The sequence below is a fragment of the Oncorhynchus mykiss genome, chromosome 20, assembly GCF_057628025.1.
Source record: "Oncorhynchus mykiss isolate SJ-2025 chromosome 20, ASM5762802v1, whole genome shotgun sequence".
Classification (NCBI taxonomy): domain Eukaryota; kingdom Metazoa; phylum Chordata; class Actinopteri; order Salmoniformes; family Salmonidae; genus Oncorhynchus; species Oncorhynchus mykiss.
This window is the reverse complement of record NC_143041.1, coordinates 5,885,867-5,904,582: the sequence shown is the minus strand read 5'-3', so window position 1 is coordinate 5,904,582 and position 18,716 is coordinate 5,885,867. Positions and strand designations below refer to the sequence as shown.

Genomic DNA, 18,716 nt, shown 5'->3' with positions numbered 1-18,716 from the left:
ATTTCTTCCACTTTTTGAGTGACACAAAGATGCTTATCTAAATGGTGAAAATGCAACAGCTGTTAATCAGGCTCACTTTGACTTTACATAGTGCAGCAAGAGATTGTTTCTCGCTTACGGCCACACCGGCCTGAGTACGCCTGATCTCGTCTGATCTCGGAAGCTAAGCAGGGTCGGGCCTGGTTAGTACTTGGATGGGAGACCGCCTGGGAATACCAGGTGCTGTAAGCTTTTTGTCACTGCCTTGTGGAATTTCAACTCTTTGTCCGTTTTTTTTCCACAAGGCTGAAATATGTGCCCTCGCTTTGAAATAAGTAAGCAAGGTTAGTTTGTATTTCATCCAACAATCTGTGCTACAAATTATGGCTACAGTATATGCAATTTCTTCCACTTTTTGAGTGACACAAAGATGCTTATCTAAATGGTGAAAATGCAACAGCTGTTAATCAGGCTCACTTTGACTTTACATAGTGCAGCAAGAGATTGTTTCTCGCTTACGGCCACACCGGCCTGATCTCGTCTGATCTCGGAAGCTAAGCAGGGTCGGGCCTGGTTAGTACTTGGATGGGAGACCGCCTGGGAATACCAGGTGCTGTAAGCTTTTTGTCACTGCCTTGTGGAATTTCAACTCTTTGTCCGTTTTTTTCCCACAAGGTTGAAATATGTGCCCTCGCTTTGAAATAAGTAAGCAAGGTTAGTTTGTATTTCATCCAACAATCTGTGCTACAGTATATGCAATTTCTTCCACTTTTTGAGTGACACAAAGATGCTTATCTAAATGGTGAAAATGCAACAGCTGTTAATCAGGCTCACTTTGACTTTACATAGTGCAGCAAGAGATTGTTTCTCGCTTACGGCCACACCGGCCTGAGTACGCCTGATCTCGTCTGATCTCGGAAGCTAAGCAGGGTCGGGCCTGGTTAGTACTTGGATGGGAGACCGCCTGGGAATACCAGGTGCTGTAAGCTTTTTGTCACTGCCTTGTGGAATTTCAACTCTTTGTCCGTTTTTTTTCCACAAGGCTGAAATATGTGCCCTCGCTTTGAAATAAGTAAGCAAGGTTAGTTTGTATTTCATCCAACAATCTGTGCTACAAATTATGGCTACAGTATATGCAATTTCTTCCACTTTTTGAGTGACACAAAGATGCTTATCTAAATGGTGAAAATGCAACAGCTGTTAATCAGGCTCACTTTGACTTTACATAGTGCAGCAAGAGATTGTTTCTCGCTTACGGCCACACCGGCCTGAGTACGCCTGATCTCGTCTGATCTCGGAAGCTAAGCAGGGTCGGGCCTGGTTAGTACTTGGATGGGAGACCGCCTGGGAATACCAGGTGCTGTAAGCTTTTTGTCACTGCCTTGTGGAATTTCAACTCTTTGTCCGTTTTTTTTCCACAAGGCTGAAATATGTGCCCTCGCTTTGAAATAAGTAAGCAAGGTTAGTTTGTATTTCATCCAACAATCTGTGCTACAAATTATGGCTACAGTATATGCAATTTCTTCCACTTTTTGAGTGACACAAAGATGCTTATCTAAATGGTGAAAATGCAACAGCTGTTAATCAGGCTCACTTTGACTTTACATAGTGCAGCAAGAGATTGTTTCTCGCTTACGGCCACACCGGCCTGATCTCGTCTGATCTCGGAAGCTAAGCAGGGTCGGGCCTGGTTAGTACTTGGATGGGAGACCGCCTGGGAATACCAGGTGCTGTAAGCTTTTTGTCACTGCCTTGTGGAATTTCAACTCTTTGTCCGTTTTTTCCCACAAGGTTGAAATATGTGCCCTCGCTTTGAAATAAGTAAGCAAGGTTAGTTTGTATTTCATCCAACAATCTGTGCTACAAATTATGGCTACAGTATATGCAATTTCTTCCACTTTTTGAGTGACACAAAGATGCTTATCTAAATGGTGAAAATGCAACAGCTGTTAATCAGGCTCACTTTGACTTTACATAGTGCAGCAAGAGATTGTTTCTCGCTTACGGCCACACCGGCCTGAGTACGCCTGATCTCGTCTGATCTCGGAAGCTAAGCAGGGTCGGGCCTGGTTAGTACTTGGATGGGAGACCGCCTGGGAATACCAGGTGCTGTAAGCTTTTTGTCACTGCCTTGTGGAATTTCAACTCTTTGTCCGTTTTTTTTCCACAAGGCTGAAATATGTGCCCTCGCTTTGAAATAAGTAAGCAAGGTTAGTTTGTATTTCATCCAACAATCTGTGCTACAAATTATGGCTACAGTATATGCAATTTCTTCCACTTTTTGAGTGACACAAAGATGCTTATCTAAATGGTGAAAATGCAACAGCTGTTAATCAGGCTCACTTTGACTTTACATAGTGCAGCAAGAGATTGTTTCTCGCTTACGGCCACACCGGCCTGATCTCGTCTGATCTCGGAAGCTAAGCAGGGTCGGGCCTGGTTAGTACTTGGATGGGAGACCGCCTGGGAATACCAGGTGCTGTAAGCTTTTTGTCACTGCCTTGTGGAATTTCAACTCTTTGTCCGTTTTTTTTCCACAAGGCTGAAATATGTGCCCTCGCTTTGAAATAAGTAAGCAAGGTTAGTTTGTATTTCATCCAACAATCTGTGCTACAAATTATGGCTACAGTATATGCAATTTCTTCCACTTTTTGAGTGACACAAAGATGCTTATCTAAATGGTGAAAATGCAACAGCTGTTAATCAGGCTCACTTTGACTTTACATAGTGCAGCAAGAGATTGTTTCTCGCTTACGGCCACACCGGCCTGAGTACGCCTGATCTTGTCTGATCTCGGAAGCTAAGCAGGGTCGGGCCTGGTTAGTACTTGGATGGGAGACCGCCTGGGAATACCAGGTGCTGTAAGCTTTTTGTCACTGCCTTGTGGAATTTCAACTCTTTGTCCGTTTTTTTTCCACAAGGCTGAAATATGTGCCCTCGCTTTGAAATAAGTAAGCAAGGTTAGTTTGTATTTCATCCAACAATCTGTGCTACAAATTATGGCTACAGTATATGCAATTTCTTCCACTTTTTGAGTGACACAAAGATGCTTATCTAAATGGTGAAAATGCAACAGCTGTTAATCAGGCTCACTTTGACTTTACATAGTGCAGCAAGAGATTGTTTCTCGCTTACGGCCACACCGGCCTGATCTCGTCTGATCTCGGAAGCTAAGCAGGGTCGGGCCTGGTTAGTACTTGGATGGGAGACCGCCTGGGAATACCAGGTGCTGTAAGCTTTTTGTCACTGCCTTGTGGAATTTCAACTCTTTGTCCGTTTTTTCCCACAAGGTTGAAATATGTGCCCTCGCTTTGAAATAAGTAAGCAAGGTTAGTTTGTATTTCATCCAACAATCTGTGCTACAAATTATGGCTACAGTATATGCAATTTCTTCCACTTTTTGAGTGACACAAAGATGCTTATCTAAATGGTGAAAATGCAACAGCTGTTAATCAGGCTCACTTTGACTTTACATAGTGCAGCAAGAGATTGTTTCTCGCTTACGGCCACACCGGCCTGAGTTCGCCTGATCTCGTCTGATCTCGGAAGCTAAGCAGGGTCGGGCCTGGTTAGTACTTGGATGGGAGACCGCCTGGGAATACCAGGTGCTGTAAGCTTTTTGTCACTGCCTTGTGGAATTTCAACTCTTTGTCCGTTTTTTTTCCACAAGGCTGAAATATGTGCCCTCGCTTTGAAATAAGTAAGCAAGGTTAGTTTGTATTTCATCCAACAATCTGTGCTACAAATTATGGCTACAGTATATGCAATTTCTTCCACTTTTTGAGTGACACAAAGATGCTTATCTAAATGGTGAAAATGCAACAGCTGTTAATCAGGCTCACTTTGACTTTACATAGTGCAGCAAGAGATTGTTTCTCGCTTACGGCCACACCGGCCTGATCTCGTCTGATCTCGGAAGCTAAGCAGGGTCGGGCCTGGTTAGTACTTGGATGGGAGACCGCCTGGGAATACCAGGTGCTGTAAGCTTTTTGTCACTGCCTTGTGGAATTTCAACTCTTTGTCCGTTTTTTCCCACAAGGTTGAAATATGTGCCCTCGCTTTGAAATAAGTAAGCAAGGTTAGTTTGTATTTCATCCAACAATCTGTGCTACAAATTATGGCTACAGTATATGCAATTTCTTCCACTTTTTGAGTGACACAAAGATGCTTATCTAAATGGTGAAAATGCAACAGCTGTTAATCAGGCTCACTTTGACTTTACATAGTGCAGCAAGAGATTGTTTCTCGCTTACGGCCACACCGGCCTGAGTACGCCTGATCTCGTCTGATCTCGGAAGCTAAGCAGGGTCGGGCCTGGTTAGTACTTGGATGGGAGACCGCCTGGGAATACCAGGTGCTGTAAGCTTTTTGTCACTGCCTTGTGGAATTTCAACTCTTTGTCCGTTTTTTCCCACAAGGTTGAAATATGTGCCCTCGCTTTGAAATAAGTAAGCAAGGTTAGTTTGTATTTCATCCAACAATCTGTGCTACAAATTATGGCTACAGTATATGCAATTTCTTCCACTTTTTGAGTGACACAAAGATGCTTATCTAAATGGTGAAAATGCAACAGCTGTTAATCAGGCTCACTTTGACTTTACATAGTGCAGCAAGAGATTGTTTCTCGCTTACGGCCACACCGGCCTGAGTACGCCTGATCTCGTCTGATCTCGGAAGCTAAGCAGGGTCGGGCCTGGTTAGTACTTGGATGGGAGACCGCCTGGGAATACCAGGTGCTGTAAGCTTTTTGTCACTGCCTTGTGGAATTTCAACTCTTTGTCCGTTTTTTTTCCACAAGGCTGAAATATGTGCCCTCGCTTTGAAATAAGTAAGCAAGGTTAGTTTGTATTTCATCCAACAATCTGTGCTACAAATTATGGCTACAGTATATGCAATTTCTTCCACTTTTTGAGTGACACAAAGATGCTTATCTAAATGGTGAAAATGCAACAGCTGTTAATCAGGCTCACTTTGACTTTACATAGTGCAGCAAGAGATTGTTTCTCGCTTACGGCCACACCGGCCTGATCTCGTCTGATCTCGGAAGCTAAGCAGGGTCGGGCCTGGTTAGTACTTGGATGGGAGACCGCCTGGGAATACCAGGTGCTGTAAGCTTTTTGTCACTGCCTTGTGGAATTTCAACTCTTTGTCCGTTTTTTTTCCACAAGGCTGAAATATGTGCCCTCGCTTTGAAATAAGTAAGCAAGGTTAGTTTGTATTTCATCCAACAATCTGTGCTACAAATTATGGCTACAGTATATGCAATTTCTTCCACTTTTTGAGTGACACAAAGATGCTTATCTAAATGGTGAAAATGCAACAGCTGTTAATCAGGCTCACTTTGACTTTACATAGTGCAGCAAGAGATTGTTTCTCGCTTACGGCCACACCGGCCTGATCTCGTCTGATCTCGGAAGCTAAGCAGGGTCGGGCCTGGTTAGTACTTGGATGGGAGACCGCCTGGGAATACCAGGTGCTGTAAGCTTTTTGTCACTGCCTTGTGGAATTTCAACTCTTTGTCCGTTTTTTTTCCACAAGGCTGAAATATGTGCCCTCGCTTTGAAATAAGTAAGCAAGGTTAGTTTGTATTTCATCCAACAATCTGTGCTACAAATTATGGCTACAGTATATGCAATTTCTTCCACTTTTTGAGTGACACAAAGATGCTTATCTAAATGGTGAAAATGCAACAGCTGTTAATCAGGCTCACTTTGACTTTACATAGTGCAGCAAGAGATTGTTTCTCGCTTACGGCCACACCGGCCTGAGTACGCCTGATCTCGTCTGATCTCGGAAGCTAAGCAGGGTCGGGCCTGGTTAGTACTTGGATGGGAGACCGCCTGGGAATACCAGGTGCTGTAAGCTTTTTGTCACTGCCTTGTGGAATTTCAACTCTTTGTCCGTTTTTTTCCCACAAGGCTGAAATATGTGCCCTCGCTTTGAAATAAGTAAGCAAGGTTAGTTTGTATTTCATCCAACAATCTGTGCTACAGTATATGCAATTTCTTCCACTTTTTGAGTGACACAAAGATGCTTATCTAAATGGTGAAAATGCAACAGCTGTTAATCAGGCTCACTTTGACTTTACATAGTGCAGCAAGAGATTGTTTCTCGCTTACGGCCACACCGGCCTGAGTACGCCTGATCTCGTCTGATCTCGGAAGCTAAGCAGGGTCGGGCCTGGTTAGTACTTGGATGGGAGAGCGCCTGGGAATACCAGGTGCTGTAAGCTTTTTGTCACTGCCTTGTGGAATTTCAACTCTTTGTCCGTTTTTTTTCCACAAGGCTGAAATATGTGCCCTCGCTTTGAAATAAGTAAGCAAGGTTAGTTTGTATTTCATCCAACAATCTGTGCTACAGTATATGCAATTTCTTCCACTTTTTGAGTGACACAAAGATGCTTATCTAAATGGTGAAAATGCAACAGCTGTTAATCAGGCTCACTTTGACTTTACATAGTGCAGCAAGAGATTGTTTCTCGCTTACGGCCACACCGGCCTGAGTACGCCTGATCTCGTCTGATCTCGGAAGCTAAGCAGGGTCGGGCCTGGTTAGTACTTGGATGGGAGACCGCCTGGGAATACCAGGTGCTGTAAGCTTTTTGTCACTGCCTTGTGGAATTTCAACTCTTTGTCCGTTTTTTTTCCACAAGGCTGAAATATGTGCCCTCGCTTTGAAATAAGTAAGCAAGGTTAGTTTGTATTTCATCCAACAATCTGTGCTACAGTATATGCAATTTCTTCCACTTTTTGAGTGACACAAAGATGCTTATCTAAATGGTGAAAATGCAACAGCTGTTAATCAGGCTCACTTTGACTTTACATAGTGCAGCAAGAGATTGTTTCTCGCTTACGGCCACACCGGCCTGAGTACGCCTGATCTCGTCTGATCTCGGAAGCTAAGCAGGGTCGGGCCTGGTTAGTACTTGGATGGGAGACCGCCTGGGAATACCAGGTGCTGTAAGCTTTTTGTCACTGCCTTGTGGAATTTCAACTCTTTGTCCGTTTTTTTTCCACAAGGCTGAAATATGTGCCCTCGCTTTGAAATAAGTAAGCAAGGTTAGTTTGTATTTCATCCAACAATCTGTGCTACAAATTATGGCTACAGTATATGCAATTTCTTCCACTTTTTGAGTGACACAAAGATGCTTATCTAAATGGTGAAAATGCAACAGCTGTTAATCAGGCTCACTTTGACTTTACATAGTGCAGCAAGAGATTGTTTCTCGCTTACGGCCACACCGGCCTGATCTCGTCTGATCTCGGAAGCTAAGCAGGGTCGGGCCTGGTTAGTACTTGGATGGGAGACCGCCTGGGAATACCAGGTGCTGTAAGCTTTTTGTCACTGCCTTGTGGAATTTCAACTCTTTGTCCGTTTTTTTTCCACAAGGCTGAAATATGTGCCCTCGCTTTGAAATAAGTAAGCAAGGTTAGTTTGTATTTCATCCAACAATCTGTGCTACAAATTATGGCTACAGTATATGCAATTTCTTCCACTTTTTGAGTGACACAAAGATGCTTATCTAAATGGTGAAAATGCAACAGCTGTTAATCAGGCTCACTTTGACTTTACATAGTGCAGCAAGAGATTGTTTCTCGCTTACGGCCACACCGGCCTGATCTCGTCTGATCTCGGAAGCTAAGCAGGGTCGGGCCTGGTTAGTACTTGGATGGGAGACCGCCTGGGAATACCAGGTGCTGTAAGCTTTTTGTCACTGCCTTGTGGAATTTCAACTCTTTGTCCGTTTTTTTTCCACAAGGCTGAAATATGTGCCCTCGCTTTGAAATAAGTAAGCAAGGTTAGTTTGTATTTCATCCAACAATCTGTGCTACAAATTATGGCTACAGTATATGCAATTTCTTCCACTTTTTGAGTGACACAAAGATGCTTATCTAAATGGTGAAAATGCAACAGCTGTTAATCAGGCTCACTTTGACTTTACATAGTGCAGCAAGAGATTGTTTCTCGCTTACGGCCACACCGGCCTGAGTACGCCTGATCTCGTCTGATCTCGGAAGCTAAGCAGGGTCGGGCCTGGTTAGTACTTGGATGGGAGACCGCCTGGGAATACCAGGTGCTGTAAGCTTTTTGTCACTGCCTTGTGGAATTTCAACTCTTTGTCCGTTTTTTTTCCACAAGGCTGAAATATGTGCCCTCGCTTTGAAATAAGTAAGCAAGGTTAGTTTGTATTTCATCCAACAATCTGTGCTACAGTATATGCAATTTCTTCCACTTTTTGAGTGACACAAAGATGCTTATCTAAATGGTGAAAATGCAACAGCTGTTAATCAGGCTCACTTTGACTTTACATAGTGCAGCAAGAGATTGTTTCTCGCTTACGGCCACACCGGCCTGAGTACGCCTGATCTCGTCTGATCTCGGAAGCTAAGCAGGGTCGGGCCTGGTTAGTACTTGGATGGGAGACCGCCTGGGAATACCAGGTGCTGTAAGCTTTTTGTCACTGCCTTGTGGAATTTCAACTCTTTGTCCGTTTTTTTTCCACAAGGCTGAAATATGTGCCCTCGCTTTGAAATAAGTAAGCAAGGTTAGTTTGTATTTCATCCAACAATCTGTGCTACAAATTATGGCTACAGTATATGCAATTTCTTCCACTTTTTGAGTGACACAAAGATGCTTATCTAAATGGTGAAAATGCAACAGCTGTTAATCAGGCTCACTTTGACTTTACATAGTGCAGCAAGAGATTGTTTCTCGCTTACGGCCACACCGGCCTGAGTACGCCTGATCTCGTCTGATCTCGGAAGCTAAGCAGGGTCGGGCCTGGTTAGTACTTGGATGGGAGACCGCCTGGGAATACCAGGTGCTGTAAGCTTTTTGTCACTGCCTTGTGGAATTTCAACTCTTTGTCCGTTTTTTTTCCACAAGGCTGAAATATGTGCCCTCGCTTTGAAATAAGTAAGCAAGGTTAGTTTGTATTTCATCCAACAATCTGTGCTACAGTATATGCAATTTCTTCCACTTTTTGAGTGACACAAAGATGCTTATCTAAATGGTGAAAATGCAACAGCTGTTAATCAGGCTCACTTTGACTTTACATAGTGCAGCAAGAGATTGTTTCTCGCTTACGGCCACACCGGCCTGAGTACGCCTGATCTCGTCTGATCTCGGAAGCTAAGCAGGGTCGGGCCTGGTTAGTACTTGGATGGGAGACCGCCTGGGAATACCAGGTGCTGTAAGCTTTTTGTCACTGCCTTGTGGAATTTCAACTCTTTGTCCGTTTTTTTTCCACAAGGCTGAAATATGTGCCCTCGCTTTGAAATAAGTAAGCAAGGTTAGTTTGTATTTCATCCAACAATCTGTGCTACAAATTATGGCTACAGTATATGCAATTTCTTCCACTTTTTGAGTGACACAAAGATGCTTATCTAAATGGTGAAAATGCAACAGCTGTTAATCAGGCTCACTTTGACTTTACATAGTGCAGCAAGAGATTGTTTCTCGCTTACGGCCACACCGGCCTGAGTACGCCTGATCTCGTCTGATCTCGGAAGCTAAGCAGGGTCGGGCCTGGTTAGTACTTGGATGGGAGACCGCCTGGGAATACCAGGTGCTGTAAGCTTTTTGTCACTGCCTTGTGGAATTTCAACTCTTTGTCCGTTTTTTTTCCACAAGGCTGAAATATGTGCCCTCGCTTTGAAATAAGTAAGCAAGGTTAGTTTGTATTTCATCCAACAATCTGTGCTACAGTATATGCAATTTCTTCCACTTTTTGAGTGACACAAAGATGCTTATCTAAATGGTGAAAATGCAACAGCTGTTAATCAGGCTCACTTTGACTTTACATAGTGCAGCAAGAGATTGTTTCTCGCTTACGGCCACACCGGCCTGAGTACGCCTGATCTCGTCTGATCTCGGAAGCTAAGCAGGGTCGGGCCTGGTTAGTACTTGGATGGGAGACCGCCTGGGAATACCAGGTGCTGTAAGCTTTTTGTCACTGCCTTGTGGAATTTCAACTCTTTGTCCGTTTTTTTTCCACAAGGCTGAAATATGTGCCCTCGCTTTGAAATAAGTAAGCAAGGTTAGTTTGTATTTCATCCAACAATCTGTGCTACAGTATATGCAATTTCTTCCACTTTTTGAGTGACACAAAGATGCTTATCTAAATGGTGAAAATGCAACAGCTGTTAATCAGGCTCACTTTGACTTTACATAGTGCAGCAAGAGATTGTTTCTCGCTTACGGCCACACCGGCCTGAGTACGCCTGATCTCGTCTGATCTCGGAAGCTAAGCAGGGTCGGGCCTGGTTAGTACTTGGATGGGAGACCGCCTGGGAATACCAGGTGCTGTAAGCTTTTTGTCACTGCCTTGTGGAATTTCAACTCTTTGTCCGTTTTTTTTCCACAAGGCTGAAATATGTGCCCTCGCTTTGAAATAAGTAAGCAAGGTTAGTTTGTATTTCATCCAACAATCTGTGCTACAAATTATGGCTACAGTATATGCAATTTCTTCCACTTTTTGAGTGACACAAAGATGCTTATCTAAATGGTGAAAATGCAACAGCTGTTAATCAGGCTCACTTTGACTTTACATAGTGCAGCAAGAGATTGTTTCTCGCTTACGGCCACACCGGCCTGAGTACGCCTGATCTCGTCTGATCTCGGAAGCTAAGCAGGGTCGGGCCTGGTTAGTACTTGGATGGGAGACCGCCTGGGAATACCAGGTGCTGTAAGCTTTTTGTCACTGCCTTGTGGAATTTCAACTCTTTGTCCGTTTTTTTTCCACAAGGCTGAAATATGTGCCCTCGCTTTGAAATAAGTAAGCAAGGTTAGTTTGTATTTCATCCAACAATCTGTGCTACAGTATATGCAATTTCTTCCACTTTTTGAGTGACACAAAGATGCTTATCTAAATGGTGAAAATGCAACAGCTGTTAATCAGGCTCACTTTGACTTTACATAGTGCAGCAAGAGATTGTTTCTCGCTTACGGCCACACCGGCCTGAGTACGCCTGATCTCGTCTGATCTCGGAAGCTAAGCAGGGTCGGGCCTGGTTAGTACTTGGATGGGAGACCGCCTGGGAATACCAGGTGCTGTAAGCTTTTTGTCACTGCCTTGTGGAATTTCAACTCTTTGTCCGTTTTTTTTCCACAAGGCTGAAATATGTGCCCTCGCTTTGAAATAAGTAAGCAAGGTTAGTTTGTATTTCATCCAACAATCTGTGCTACAGTATATGCAATTTCTTCCACTTTTTGAGTGACACAAAGATGCTTATCTAAATGGTGAAAATGCAACAGCTGTTAATCAGGCTCACTTTGACTTTACATAGTGCAGCAAGAGATTGTTTCTCGCTTACGGCCACACCGGCCTGAGTACGCCTGATCTCGTCTGATCTCGGAAGCTAAGCAGGGTCGGGCCTGGTTAGTACTTGGATGGGAGACCGCCTGGGAATACCAGGTGCTGTAAGCTTTTTGTCACTGCCTTGTGGAATTTCAACTCTTTGTCCGTTTTTTTTCCACAAGGCTGAAATATGTGCCCTCGCTTTGAAATAAGTAAGCAAGGTTAGTTTGTATTTCATCCAACAATCTGTGCTACAAATTATGGCTACAGTATATGCAATTTCTTCCACTTTTTGAGTGACACAAAGATGCTTATCTAAATGGTGAAAATGCAACAGCTGTTAATCAGGCTCACTTTGACTTTACATAGTGCAGCAAGAGATTGTTTCTCGCTTACGGCCACACCGGCCTGATCTCGTCTGATCTCGGAAGCTAAGCAGGGTCGGGCCTGGTTAGTACTTGGATGGGAGACCGCCTGGGAATACCAGGTGCTGTAAGCTTTTTGTCACTGCCTTGTGGAATTTCAACTCTTTGTCCGTTTTTTTTCCACAAGGCTGAAATATGTGCCCTCGCTTTGAAATAAGTAAGCAAGGTTAGTTTGTATTTCATCCAACAATCTGTGCTACAAATTATGGCTACAGTATATGCAATTTCTTCCACTTTTTGAGTGACACAAAGATGCTTATCTAAATGGTGAAAATGCAACAGCTGTTAATCAGGCTCACTTTGACTTTACATAGTGCAGCAAGAGATTGTTTCTCGCTTACGGCCACACCGGCCTGATCTCGTCTGATCTCGGAAGCTAAGCAGGGTCGGGCCTGGTTAGTACTTGGATGGGAGACCGCCTGGGAATACCAGGTGCTGTAAGCTTTTTGTCACTGCCTTGTGGAATTTCAACTCTTTGTCCGTTTTTTTTCCACAAGGCTGAAATATGTGCCCTCGCTTTGAAATAAGTAAGCAAGGTTAGTTTGTATTTCATCCAACAATCTGTGCTACAAATTATGGCTACAGTATATGCAATTTCTTCCACTTTTTGAGTGACACAAAGATGCTTATCTAAATGGTGAAAATGCAACAGCTGTTAATCAGGCTCACTTTGACTTTACATAGTGCAGCAAGAGATTGTTTCTCGCTTACGGCCACACCGGCCTGAGTACGCCTGATCTCGTCTGATCTCGGAAGCTAAGCAGGGTCGGGCCTGGTTAGTACTTGGATGGGAGACCGCCTGGGAATACCAGGTGCTGTAAGCTTTTTGTCACTGCCTTGTGGAATTTCAACTCTTTGTCCGTTTTTTTTCCACAAGGCTGAAATATGTGCCCTCGCTTTGAAATAAGTAAGCAAGGTTAGTTTGTATTTCATCCAACAATCTGTGCTACAGTATATGCAATTTCTTCCACTTTTTGAGTGACACAAAGATGCTTATCTAAATGGTGAAAATGCAACAGCTGTTAATCAGGCTCACTTTGACTTTACATAGTGCAGCAAGAGATTGTTTCTCGCTTACGGCCACACCGGCCTGAGTACGCCTGATCTCGTCTGATCTCGGAAGCTAAGCAGGGTCGGGCCTGGTTAGTACTTGGATGGGAGACCGCCTGGGAATACCAGGTGCTGTAAGCTTTTTGTCACTGCCTTGTGGAATTTCAACTCTTTGTCCGTTTTTTTTCCACAAGGCTGAAATATGTGCCCTCGCTTTGAAATAAGTAAGCAAGGTTAGTTTGTATTTCATCCAACAATCTGTGCTACAAATTATGGCTACAGTATATGCAATTTCTTCCACTTTTTGAGTGACACAAAGATGCTTATCTAAATGGTGAAAATGCAACAGCTGTTAATCAGGCTCACTTTGACTTTACATAGTGCAGCAAGAGATTGTTTCTCGCTTACGGCCACACCGGCCTGAGTACGCCTGATCTCGTCTGATCTCGGAAGCTAAGCAGGGTCGGGCCTGGTTAGTACTTGGATGGGAGACCGCCTGGGAATACCAGGTGCTGTAAGCTTTTTGTCACTGCCTTGTGGAATTTCAACTCTTTGTCCGTTTTTTTTCCACAAGGCTGAAATATGTGCCCTCGCTTTGAAATAAGTAAGCAAGGTTAGTTTGTATTTCATCCAACAATCTGTGCTACAGTATATGCAATTTCTTCCACTTTTTGAGTGACACAAAGATGCTTATCTAAATGGTGAAAATGCAACAGCTGTTAATCAGGCTCACTTTGACTTTACATAGTGCAGCAAGAGATTGTTTCTCGCTTACGGCCACACCGGCCTGAGTACGCCTGATCTCGTCTGATCTCGGAAGCTAAGCAGGGTCGGGCCTGGTTAGTACTTGGATGGGAGACCGCCTGGGAATACCAGGTGCTGTAAGCTTTTTGTCACTGCCTTGTGGAATTTCAACTCTTTGTCCGTTTTTTTTCCACAAGGCTGAAATATGTGCCCTCGCTTTGAAATAAGTAAGCAAGGTTAGTTTGTATTTCATCCAACAATCTGTGCTACAAATTATGGCTACAGTATATGCAATTTCTTCCACTTTTTGAGTGACACAAAGATGCTTATCTAAATGGTGAAAATGCAACAGCTGTTAATCAGGCTCACTTTGACTTTACATAGTGCAGCAAGAGATTGTTTCTCGCTTACGGCCACACCGGCCTGATCTCGTCTGATCTCGGAAGCTAAGCAGGGTCGGGCCTGGTTAGTACTTGGATGGGAGACCGCCTGGGAATACCAGGTGCTGTAAGCTTTTTGTCACTGCCTTGTGGAATTTCAACTCTTTGTCCGTTTTTTTTCCACAAGGCTGAAATATGTGCCCTCGCTTTGAAATAAGTAAGCAAGGTTAGTTTGTATTTCATCCAACAATCTGTGCTACAAATTATGGCTACAGTATATGCAATTTCTTCCACTTTTTGAGTGACACAAAGATGCTTATCTAAATGGTGAAAATGCAACAGCTGTTAATCAGGCTCACTTTGACTTTACATAGTGCAGCAAGAGATTGTTTCTCGCTTACGGCCACACCGGCCTGATCTCGTCTGATCTCGGAAGCTAAGCAGGGTCGGGCCTGGTTAGTACTTGGATGGGAGACCGCCTGGGAATACCAGGTGCTGTAAGCTTTTTGTCACTGCCTTGTGGAATTTCAACTCTTTGTCCGTTTTTTTTCCACAAGGCTGAAATATGTGCCCTCGCTTTGAAATAAGTAAGCAAGGTTAGTTTGTATTTCATCCAACAATCTGTGCTACAAATTATGGCTACAGTATATGCAATTTCTTCCACTTTTTGAGTGACACAAAGATGCTTATCTAAATGGTGAAAATGCAACAGCTGTTAATCAGGCTCACTTTGACTTTACATAGTGCAGCAAGAGATTGTTTCTCGCTTACGGCCACACCGGCCTGAGTACGCCTGATCTCGTCTGATCTCGGAAGCTAAGCAGGGTCGGGCCTGGTTAGTACTTGGATGGGAGACCGCCTGGGAATACCAGGTGCTGTAAGCTTTTTGTCACTGCCTTGTGGAATTTCAACTCTTTGTCCGTTTTTTTTCCACAAGGCTGAAATATGTGCCCTCGCTTTGAAATAAGTAAGCAAGGTTAGTTTGTATTTCATCCAACAATCTGTGCTACAGTATATGCAATTTCTTCCACTTTTTGAGTGACACAAAGATGCTTATCTAAATGGTGAAAATGCAACAGCTGTTAATCAGGCTCACTTTGACTTTACATAGTGCAGCAAGAGATTGTTTCTCGCTTACGGCCACACCGGCCTGAGTACGCCTGATCTCGTCTGATCTCGGAAGCTAAGCAGGGTCGGGCCTGGTTAGTACTTGGATGGGAGACCGCCTGGGAATACCAGGTGCTGTAAGCTTTTTGTCACTGCCTTGTGGAATTTCAACTCTTTGTCCGTTTTTTTTCCACAAGGCTGAAATATGTGCCCTCGCTTTGAAATAAGTAAGCAAGGTTAGTTTGTATTTCATCCAACAATCTGTGCTACAAATTATGGCTACAGTATATGCAATTTCTTCCACTTTTTGAGTGACACAAAGATGCTTATCTAAATGGTGAAAATGCAACAGCTGTTAATCAGGCTCACTTTGACTTTACATAGTGCAGCAAGAGATTGTTTCTCGCTTACGGCCACACCGGCCTGAGTACGCCTGATCTCGTCTGATCTCGGAAGCTAAGCAGGGTCGGGCCTGGTTAGTACTTGGATGGGAGACCGCCTGGGAATACCAGGTGCTGTAAGCTTTTTGTCACTGCCTTGTGGAATTTCAACTCTTTGTCCGTTTTTTTTCCACAAGGCTGAAATATGTGCCCTCGCTTTGAAATAAGTAAGCAAGGTTAGTTTGTATTTCATCCAACAATCTGTGCTACAGTATATGCAATTTCTTCCACTTTTTGAGTGACACAAAGATGCTTATCTAAATGGTGAAAATGCAACAGCTGTTAATCAGGCTCACTTTGACTTTACATAGTGCAGCAAGAGATTGTTTCTCGCTTACGGCCACACCGGCCTGAGTACGCCTGATCTCGTCTGATCTCGGAAGCTAAGCAGGGTCGGGCCTGGTTAGTACTTGGATGGGAGACCGCCTGGGAATACCAGGTGCTGTAAGCTTTTTGTCACTGCCTTGTGGAATTTCAACTCTTTGTCCGTTTTTTTTCCACAAGGCTGAAATATGTGCCCTCGCTTTGAAATAAGTAAGCAAGGTTAGTTTGTATTTCATCCAACAATCTGTGCTACAAATTATGGCTACAGTATATGCAATTTCTTCCACTTTTTGAGTGACACAAAGATGCTTATCTAAATGGTGAAAATGCAACAGCTGTTAATCAGGCTCACTTTGACTTTACATAGTGCAGCAAGAGATTGTTTCTCGCTTACGGCCACACCGGCCTGATCTCGTCTGATCTCGGAAGCTAAGCAGGGTCGGGCCTGGTTAGTACTTGGATGGGAGACCGCCTGGGAATACCAGGTGCTGTAAGCTTTTTGTCACTGCCTTGTGGAATTTCAACTCTTTGTCCGTTTTTTTTCCACAAGGCTGAAATATGTGCCCTCGCTTTGAAATAAGTAAGCAAGGTTAGTTTGTATTTCATCCAACAATCTGTGCTACAAATTATGGCTACAGTATATGCAATTTCTTCCACTTTTTGAGTGACACAAAGATGCTTATCTAAATGGTGAAAATGCAACAGCTGTTAATCAGGCTCACTTTGACTTTACATAGTGCAGCAAGAGATTGTTTCTCGCTTACGGCCACACCGGCCTGATCTCGTCTGATCTCGGAAGCTAAGCAGGGTCGGGCCTGGTTAGTACTTGGATGGGAGACCGCCTGGGAATACCAGGTGCTGTAAGCTTTTTGTCACTGCCTTGTGGAATTTCAACTCTTTGTCCGTTTTTTTTCCACAAGGCTGAAATATGTGCCCTCGCTTTGAAATAAGTAAGCAAGGTTAGTTTGTATTTCATCCAACAATCTGTGCTACAAATTATGGCTACAGTATATGCAATTTCTTCCACTTTTTGAGTGACACAAAGATGCTTATCTAAATGGTGAAAATGCAACAGCTGTTAATCAGGCTCACTTTGACTTTACATAGTGCAGCAAGAGATTGTTTCTCGCTTACGGCCACACCGGCCTGAGTACGCCTGATCTCGTCTGATCTCGGAAGCTAAGCAGGGTCGGGCCTGGTTAGTACTTGGATGGGAGACCGCCTGGGAATACCAGGTGCTGTAAGCTTTTTGTCACTGCCTTGTGGAATTTCAACTCTTTGTCCGTTTTTTTTCCACAAGGCTGAAATATGTGCCCTCGCTTTGAAATAAGTAAGCAAGGTTAGTTTGTATTTCATCCAACAATCTGTGCTACAGTATATGCAATTTCTTCCACTTTTTGAGTGACACAAAGATGCTTATCTAAATGGTGAAAATGCAACAGCTGTTAATCAGGCTCACTTTGACTTTACATAGTGCAGCAAGAGATTGTTTCTCGCTTACGGCCACACCGGCCTGAGTACGCCTGATCTCGTCTGATCTCGGAAGCTAAGCAGGGTCGGGCCTGGTTAGTACTTGGATGGGAGACCGCCTGGGAATACCAGGTGCTGTAAGCTTTTTGTCACTGCCTTGTGGAATTTCAACTCTTTGTCCGTTTTTTTTCCACAAGGCTGAAATATGTGCCCTCGCTTTGAAATAAGTAAGCAAGGTTAGTTTGTATTTCATCCAACAATCTGTGCTACAAATTATGGCTACAGTATATGCAATTTCTTCCACTTTTTGAGTGACACAAAGATGCTTATCTAAATGGTGAAAATGCAACAGCTGTTAATCAGGCTCACTTTGACTTTACATAGTGCAGCAAGAGATTGTTTCTCGCTTACGGCCACACCGGCCTGAGTACGCCTGATCTCGTCTGATCTCGGAAGCTAAGCAGGGTCGGGCCTGGTTAGTACTTGGATGGGAGACCGCCTGGGAATACCAGGTGCTGTAAGCTTTTTGTCACTGCCTTGTGGAATTTCAACTCTTTGTCCGTTTTTTTTCCACAAGGCTGAAATATGTGCCCTCGCTTTGAAATAAGTAAGCAAGGTTAGTTTGTATTTCATCCAACAATCTGTGCTACAGTATATGCAATTTCTTCCACTTTTTGAGTGACACAAAGATGCTTATCTAAATGGTGAAAATGCAACAGCTGTTAATCAGGCTCACTTTGACTTTACATAGTGCAGCAAGAGATTGTTTCTCGCTTACGGCCACACCGGCCTGAGTACGCCTGATCTCGTCTGATCTCGGAAGCTAAGCAGGGTCGGGCCTGGTTAGTACTTGGATGGGAGACCGCCTGGGAATACCAGGTGCTGTAAGCTTTTTGTCACTGCCTTGTGGAATTTCAACTCTTTGTCCGTTTTTTTTCCACAAGGCTGAAATATGTGCCCTCGCTTTGAAATAAGTAAGCAAGGTTAGTTTGTATTTCATCCAACAATCTGTGCTACAGTATATGCAATTTCTTCCACTTTTTGAGTGACACAAAGATGCTTATCTAAATGGTGAAAATGCAACAGCTGTTAATCAGGCTCACTTTGACTTTACATAGTGCAGCAAGAGATTGTTTCTCGCTTACGGCCACACCGGCCTGAGTACGCCTGATCTCGTCTGATCTCGGAAGCTAAGCAGGGTCGGGCCTGGTTAGTACTTGGATGGGAGACCGCCTGGGAATACCAGGTGCTGTAAGCTTTTTGTCACTGCCTTGTGGAATTTCAACTCTTTGTCCGTTTTTTTTCCACAAGGCTGAAATATGTGCCCTCGCTTTGAAATAAGTAAGCAAGGTTAGTTTGTATTTCATCCAACAATCTGTGCTACAAATTATGGCTACAGTATATGCAATTTCTTCCACTTTTTGAGTGACACAAAGATGCTTATCTAAATGGTGAAAATGCAACAGCTGTTAATCAGGCTCACTTTGACTTTACATAG

At 43.7% G+C, this 18,716-nt stretch overlaps 33 non-coding genes and 17 pseudogenes across 33 annotated transcripts; all 50 read left to right on the top strand.

Moving 5' to 3' along the window:
• The first annotated feature begins 112 nt into the window (after nucleotides 1-112).
• LOC149973933 (5S ribosomal RNA) lies at nucleotides 113-231 on the top strand. Its single transcript, XR_016489897.1, has one exon. It is a non-coding gene; the product is annotated as a 5S ribosomal RNA (ribosomal RNA).
• A 261-nt stretch (nucleotides 232-492) lies between these two features.
• On the top strand, nucleotides 493-601 carry LOC149973932 (5S ribosomal RNA; annotated as a pseudogene).
• Nucleotides 602-849: 248 nt separating this feature from the next.
• On the top strand, nucleotides 850-968 carry LOC149973931 (5S ribosomal RNA). The gene has a single exon (XR_016489896.1). It is a non-coding gene; the product is annotated as a 5S ribosomal RNA (ribosomal RNA).
• A 261-nt stretch (nucleotides 969-1,229) lies between these two features.
• On the top strand, nucleotides 1,230-1,348 carry LOC149973930 (5S ribosomal RNA). Its single transcript, XR_016489895.1, has one exon. It is a non-coding gene; the product is annotated as a 5S ribosomal RNA (ribosomal RNA).
• A 261-nt stretch (nucleotides 1,349-1,609) lies between these two features.
• LOC149973929 (5S ribosomal RNA) lies at nucleotides 1,610-1,718 on the top strand (annotated as a pseudogene).
• Nucleotides 1,719-1,978: 260 nt separating this feature from the next.
• On the top strand, nucleotides 1,979-2,097 carry LOC149973928 (5S ribosomal RNA). The gene has a single exon (XR_016489894.1). It is a non-coding gene; the product is annotated as a 5S ribosomal RNA (ribosomal RNA).
• Nucleotides 2,098-2,358: 261 nt separating this feature from the next.
• On the top strand, nucleotides 2,359-2,467 carry LOC149973927 (5S ribosomal RNA; annotated as a pseudogene).
• A 261-nt stretch (nucleotides 2,468-2,728) lies between these two features.
• LOC149973926 (5S ribosomal RNA) lies at nucleotides 2,729-2,847 on the top strand (annotated as a pseudogene).
• A 261-nt stretch (nucleotides 2,848-3,108) lies between these two features.
• LOC149973925 (5S ribosomal RNA) lies at nucleotides 3,109-3,217 on the top strand (annotated as a pseudogene).
• A 260-nt stretch (nucleotides 3,218-3,477) lies between these two features.
• Nucleotides 3,478-3,596, top strand: LOC149973924 (5S ribosomal RNA). The gene has a single exon (XR_016489605.1). It is a non-coding gene; the product is annotated as a 5S ribosomal RNA (ribosomal RNA).
• Nucleotides 3,597-3,857: 261 nt separating this feature from the next.
• LOC149973923 (5S ribosomal RNA) lies at nucleotides 3,858-3,966 on the top strand (annotated as a pseudogene).
• Nucleotides 3,967-4,226: 260 nt separating this feature from the next.
• Nucleotides 4,227-4,345, top strand: LOC149973922 (5S ribosomal RNA). The gene has a single exon (XR_016489893.1). It is a non-coding gene; the product is annotated as a 5S ribosomal RNA (ribosomal RNA).
• Nucleotides 4,346-4,605: 260 nt separating this feature from the next.
• Nucleotides 4,606-4,724, top strand: LOC149973921 (5S ribosomal RNA). Its single transcript, XR_016489892.1, has one exon. It is a non-coding gene; the product is annotated as a 5S ribosomal RNA (ribosomal RNA).
• A 261-nt stretch (nucleotides 4,725-4,985) lies between these two features.
• LOC149973920 (5S ribosomal RNA) lies at nucleotides 4,986-5,094 on the top strand (annotated as a pseudogene).
• A 261-nt stretch (nucleotides 5,095-5,355) lies between these two features.
• Nucleotides 5,356-5,464, top strand: LOC149973919 (5S ribosomal RNA; annotated as a pseudogene).
• Nucleotides 5,465-5,725: 261 nt separating this feature from the next.
• Nucleotides 5,726-5,844, top strand: LOC149973918 (5S ribosomal RNA). The gene has a single exon (XR_016489890.1). It is a non-coding gene; the product is annotated as a 5S ribosomal RNA (ribosomal RNA).
• Nucleotides 5,845-6,092: 248 nt separating this feature from the next.
• LOC149973917 (5S ribosomal RNA) lies at nucleotides 6,093-6,211 on the top strand (annotated as a pseudogene).
• A 248-nt stretch (nucleotides 6,212-6,459) lies between these two features.
• LOC149973916 (5S ribosomal RNA) lies at nucleotides 6,460-6,578 on the top strand. The gene has a single exon (XR_016489889.1). It is a non-coding gene; the product is annotated as a 5S ribosomal RNA (ribosomal RNA).
• Nucleotides 6,579-6,826: 248 nt separating this feature from the next.
• On the top strand, nucleotides 6,827-6,945 carry LOC149973915 (5S ribosomal RNA). Its single transcript, XR_016489888.1, has one exon. It is a non-coding gene; the product is annotated as a 5S ribosomal RNA (ribosomal RNA).
• A 261-nt stretch (nucleotides 6,946-7,206) lies between these two features.
• LOC149973914 (5S ribosomal RNA) lies at nucleotides 7,207-7,315 on the top strand (annotated as a pseudogene).
• Nucleotides 7,316-7,576: 261 nt separating this feature from the next.
• Nucleotides 7,577-7,685, top strand: LOC149973913 (5S ribosomal RNA; annotated as a pseudogene).
• Nucleotides 7,686-7,946: 261 nt separating this feature from the next.
• Nucleotides 7,947-8,065, top strand: LOC149973912 (5S ribosomal RNA). Its single transcript, XR_016489887.1, has one exon. It is a non-coding gene; the product is annotated as a 5S ribosomal RNA (ribosomal RNA).
• A 248-nt stretch (nucleotides 8,066-8,313) lies between these two features.
• LOC149973911 (5S ribosomal RNA) lies at nucleotides 8,314-8,432 on the top strand. The gene has a single exon (XR_016489886.1). It is a non-coding gene; the product is annotated as a 5S ribosomal RNA (ribosomal RNA).
• Nucleotides 8,433-8,693: 261 nt separating this feature from the next.
• Nucleotides 8,694-8,812, top strand: LOC149973910 (5S ribosomal RNA). The gene has a single exon (XR_016489885.1). It is a non-coding gene; the product is annotated as a 5S ribosomal RNA (ribosomal RNA).
• A 248-nt stretch (nucleotides 8,813-9,060) lies between these two features.
• On the top strand, nucleotides 9,061-9,179 carry LOC149973909 (5S ribosomal RNA). The gene has a single exon (XR_016489884.1). It is a non-coding gene; the product is annotated as a 5S ribosomal RNA (ribosomal RNA).
• Nucleotides 9,180-9,440: 261 nt separating this feature from the next.
• LOC149973908 (5S ribosomal RNA) lies at nucleotides 9,441-9,559 on the top strand. Its single transcript, XR_016489883.1, has one exon. It is a non-coding gene; the product is annotated as a 5S ribosomal RNA (ribosomal RNA).
• Nucleotides 9,560-9,807: 248 nt separating this feature from the next.
• LOC149973907 (5S ribosomal RNA) lies at nucleotides 9,808-9,926 on the top strand. The gene has a single exon (XR_016489882.1). It is a non-coding gene; the product is annotated as a 5S ribosomal RNA (ribosomal RNA).
• Nucleotides 9,927-10,174: 248 nt separating this feature from the next.
• LOC149973906 (5S ribosomal RNA) lies at nucleotides 10,175-10,293 on the top strand. The gene has a single exon (XR_016489881.1). It is a non-coding gene; the product is annotated as a 5S ribosomal RNA (ribosomal RNA).
• Nucleotides 10,294-10,554: 261 nt separating this feature from the next.
• On the top strand, nucleotides 10,555-10,673 carry LOC149973905 (5S ribosomal RNA). The gene has a single exon (XR_016489879.1). It is a non-coding gene; the product is annotated as a 5S ribosomal RNA (ribosomal RNA).
• A 248-nt stretch (nucleotides 10,674-10,921) lies between these two features.
• LOC149973904 (5S ribosomal RNA) lies at nucleotides 10,922-11,040 on the top strand. Its single transcript, XR_016489878.1, has one exon. It is a non-coding gene; the product is annotated as a 5S ribosomal RNA (ribosomal RNA).
• Nucleotides 11,041-11,288: 248 nt separating this feature from the next.
• On the top strand, nucleotides 11,289-11,407 carry LOC149973903 (5S ribosomal RNA). The gene has a single exon (XR_016489877.1). It is a non-coding gene; the product is annotated as a 5S ribosomal RNA (ribosomal RNA).
• Nucleotides 11,408-11,668: 261 nt separating this feature from the next.
• Nucleotides 11,669-11,777, top strand: LOC149973902 (5S ribosomal RNA; annotated as a pseudogene).
• Nucleotides 11,778-12,038: 261 nt separating this feature from the next.
• LOC149973901 (5S ribosomal RNA) lies at nucleotides 12,039-12,147 on the top strand (annotated as a pseudogene).
• Nucleotides 12,148-12,408: 261 nt separating this feature from the next.
• LOC149973900 (5S ribosomal RNA) lies at nucleotides 12,409-12,527 on the top strand. The gene has a single exon (XR_016489876.1). It is a non-coding gene; the product is annotated as a 5S ribosomal RNA (ribosomal RNA).
• A 248-nt stretch (nucleotides 12,528-12,775) lies between these two features.
• LOC149973899 (5S ribosomal RNA) lies at nucleotides 12,776-12,894 on the top strand. Its single transcript, XR_016489875.1, has one exon. It is a non-coding gene; the product is annotated as a 5S ribosomal RNA (ribosomal RNA).
• Nucleotides 12,895-13,155: 261 nt separating this feature from the next.
• On the top strand, nucleotides 13,156-13,274 carry LOC149973898 (5S ribosomal RNA). Its single transcript, XR_016489874.1, has one exon. It is a non-coding gene; the product is annotated as a 5S ribosomal RNA (ribosomal RNA).
• Nucleotides 13,275-13,522: 248 nt separating this feature from the next.
• Nucleotides 13,523-13,641, top strand: LOC149973897 (5S ribosomal RNA). The gene has a single exon (XR_016489873.1). It is a non-coding gene; the product is annotated as a 5S ribosomal RNA (ribosomal RNA).
• A 261-nt stretch (nucleotides 13,642-13,902) lies between these two features.
• LOC149973896 (5S ribosomal RNA) lies at nucleotides 13,903-14,011 on the top strand (annotated as a pseudogene).
• Nucleotides 14,012-14,272: 261 nt separating this feature from the next.
• Nucleotides 14,273-14,381, top strand: LOC149973895 (5S ribosomal RNA; annotated as a pseudogene).
• A 261-nt stretch (nucleotides 14,382-14,642) lies between these two features.
• On the top strand, nucleotides 14,643-14,761 carry LOC149973894 (5S ribosomal RNA). The gene has a single exon (XR_016489872.1). It is a non-coding gene; the product is annotated as a 5S ribosomal RNA (ribosomal RNA).
• A 248-nt stretch (nucleotides 14,762-15,009) lies between these two features.
• LOC149973893 (5S ribosomal RNA) lies at nucleotides 15,010-15,128 on the top strand. The gene has a single exon (XR_016489871.1). It is a non-coding gene; the product is annotated as a 5S ribosomal RNA (ribosomal RNA).
• Nucleotides 15,129-15,389: 261 nt separating this feature from the next.
• LOC149973892 (5S ribosomal RNA) lies at nucleotides 15,390-15,508 on the top strand. Its single transcript, XR_016489870.1, has one exon. It is a non-coding gene; the product is annotated as a 5S ribosomal RNA (ribosomal RNA).
• A 248-nt stretch (nucleotides 15,509-15,756) lies between these two features.
• On the top strand, nucleotides 15,757-15,875 carry LOC149973891 (5S ribosomal RNA). The gene has a single exon (XR_016489868.1). It is a non-coding gene; the product is annotated as a 5S ribosomal RNA (ribosomal RNA).
• Nucleotides 15,876-16,136: 261 nt separating this feature from the next.
• LOC149973890 (5S ribosomal RNA) lies at nucleotides 16,137-16,245 on the top strand (annotated as a pseudogene).
• A 261-nt stretch (nucleotides 16,246-16,506) lies between these two features.
• On the top strand, nucleotides 16,507-16,615 carry LOC149973889 (5S ribosomal RNA; annotated as a pseudogene).
• Nucleotides 16,616-16,876: 261 nt separating this feature from the next.
• On the top strand, nucleotides 16,877-16,995 carry LOC149973888 (5S ribosomal RNA). Its single transcript, XR_016489867.1, has one exon. It is a non-coding gene; the product is annotated as a 5S ribosomal RNA (ribosomal RNA).
• Nucleotides 16,996-17,243: 248 nt separating this feature from the next.
• On the top strand, nucleotides 17,244-17,362 carry LOC149973887 (5S ribosomal RNA). Its single transcript, XR_016489866.1, has one exon. It is a non-coding gene; the product is annotated as a 5S ribosomal RNA (ribosomal RNA).
• Nucleotides 17,363-17,623: 261 nt separating this feature from the next.
• Nucleotides 17,624-17,742, top strand: LOC149973886 (5S ribosomal RNA). Its single transcript, XR_016489865.1, has one exon. It is a non-coding gene; the product is annotated as a 5S ribosomal RNA (ribosomal RNA).
• A 248-nt stretch (nucleotides 17,743-17,990) lies between these two features.
• On the top strand, nucleotides 17,991-18,109 carry LOC149973885 (5S ribosomal RNA). The gene has a single exon (XR_016489863.1). It is a non-coding gene; the product is annotated as a 5S ribosomal RNA (ribosomal RNA).
• Nucleotides 18,110-18,357: 248 nt separating this feature from the next.
• Nucleotides 18,358-18,476, top strand: LOC149973884 (5S ribosomal RNA). The gene has a single exon (XR_016489862.1). It is a non-coding gene; the product is annotated as a 5S ribosomal RNA (ribosomal RNA).
• Nucleotides 18,477-18,716: the final 240 nt, after the last annotated feature.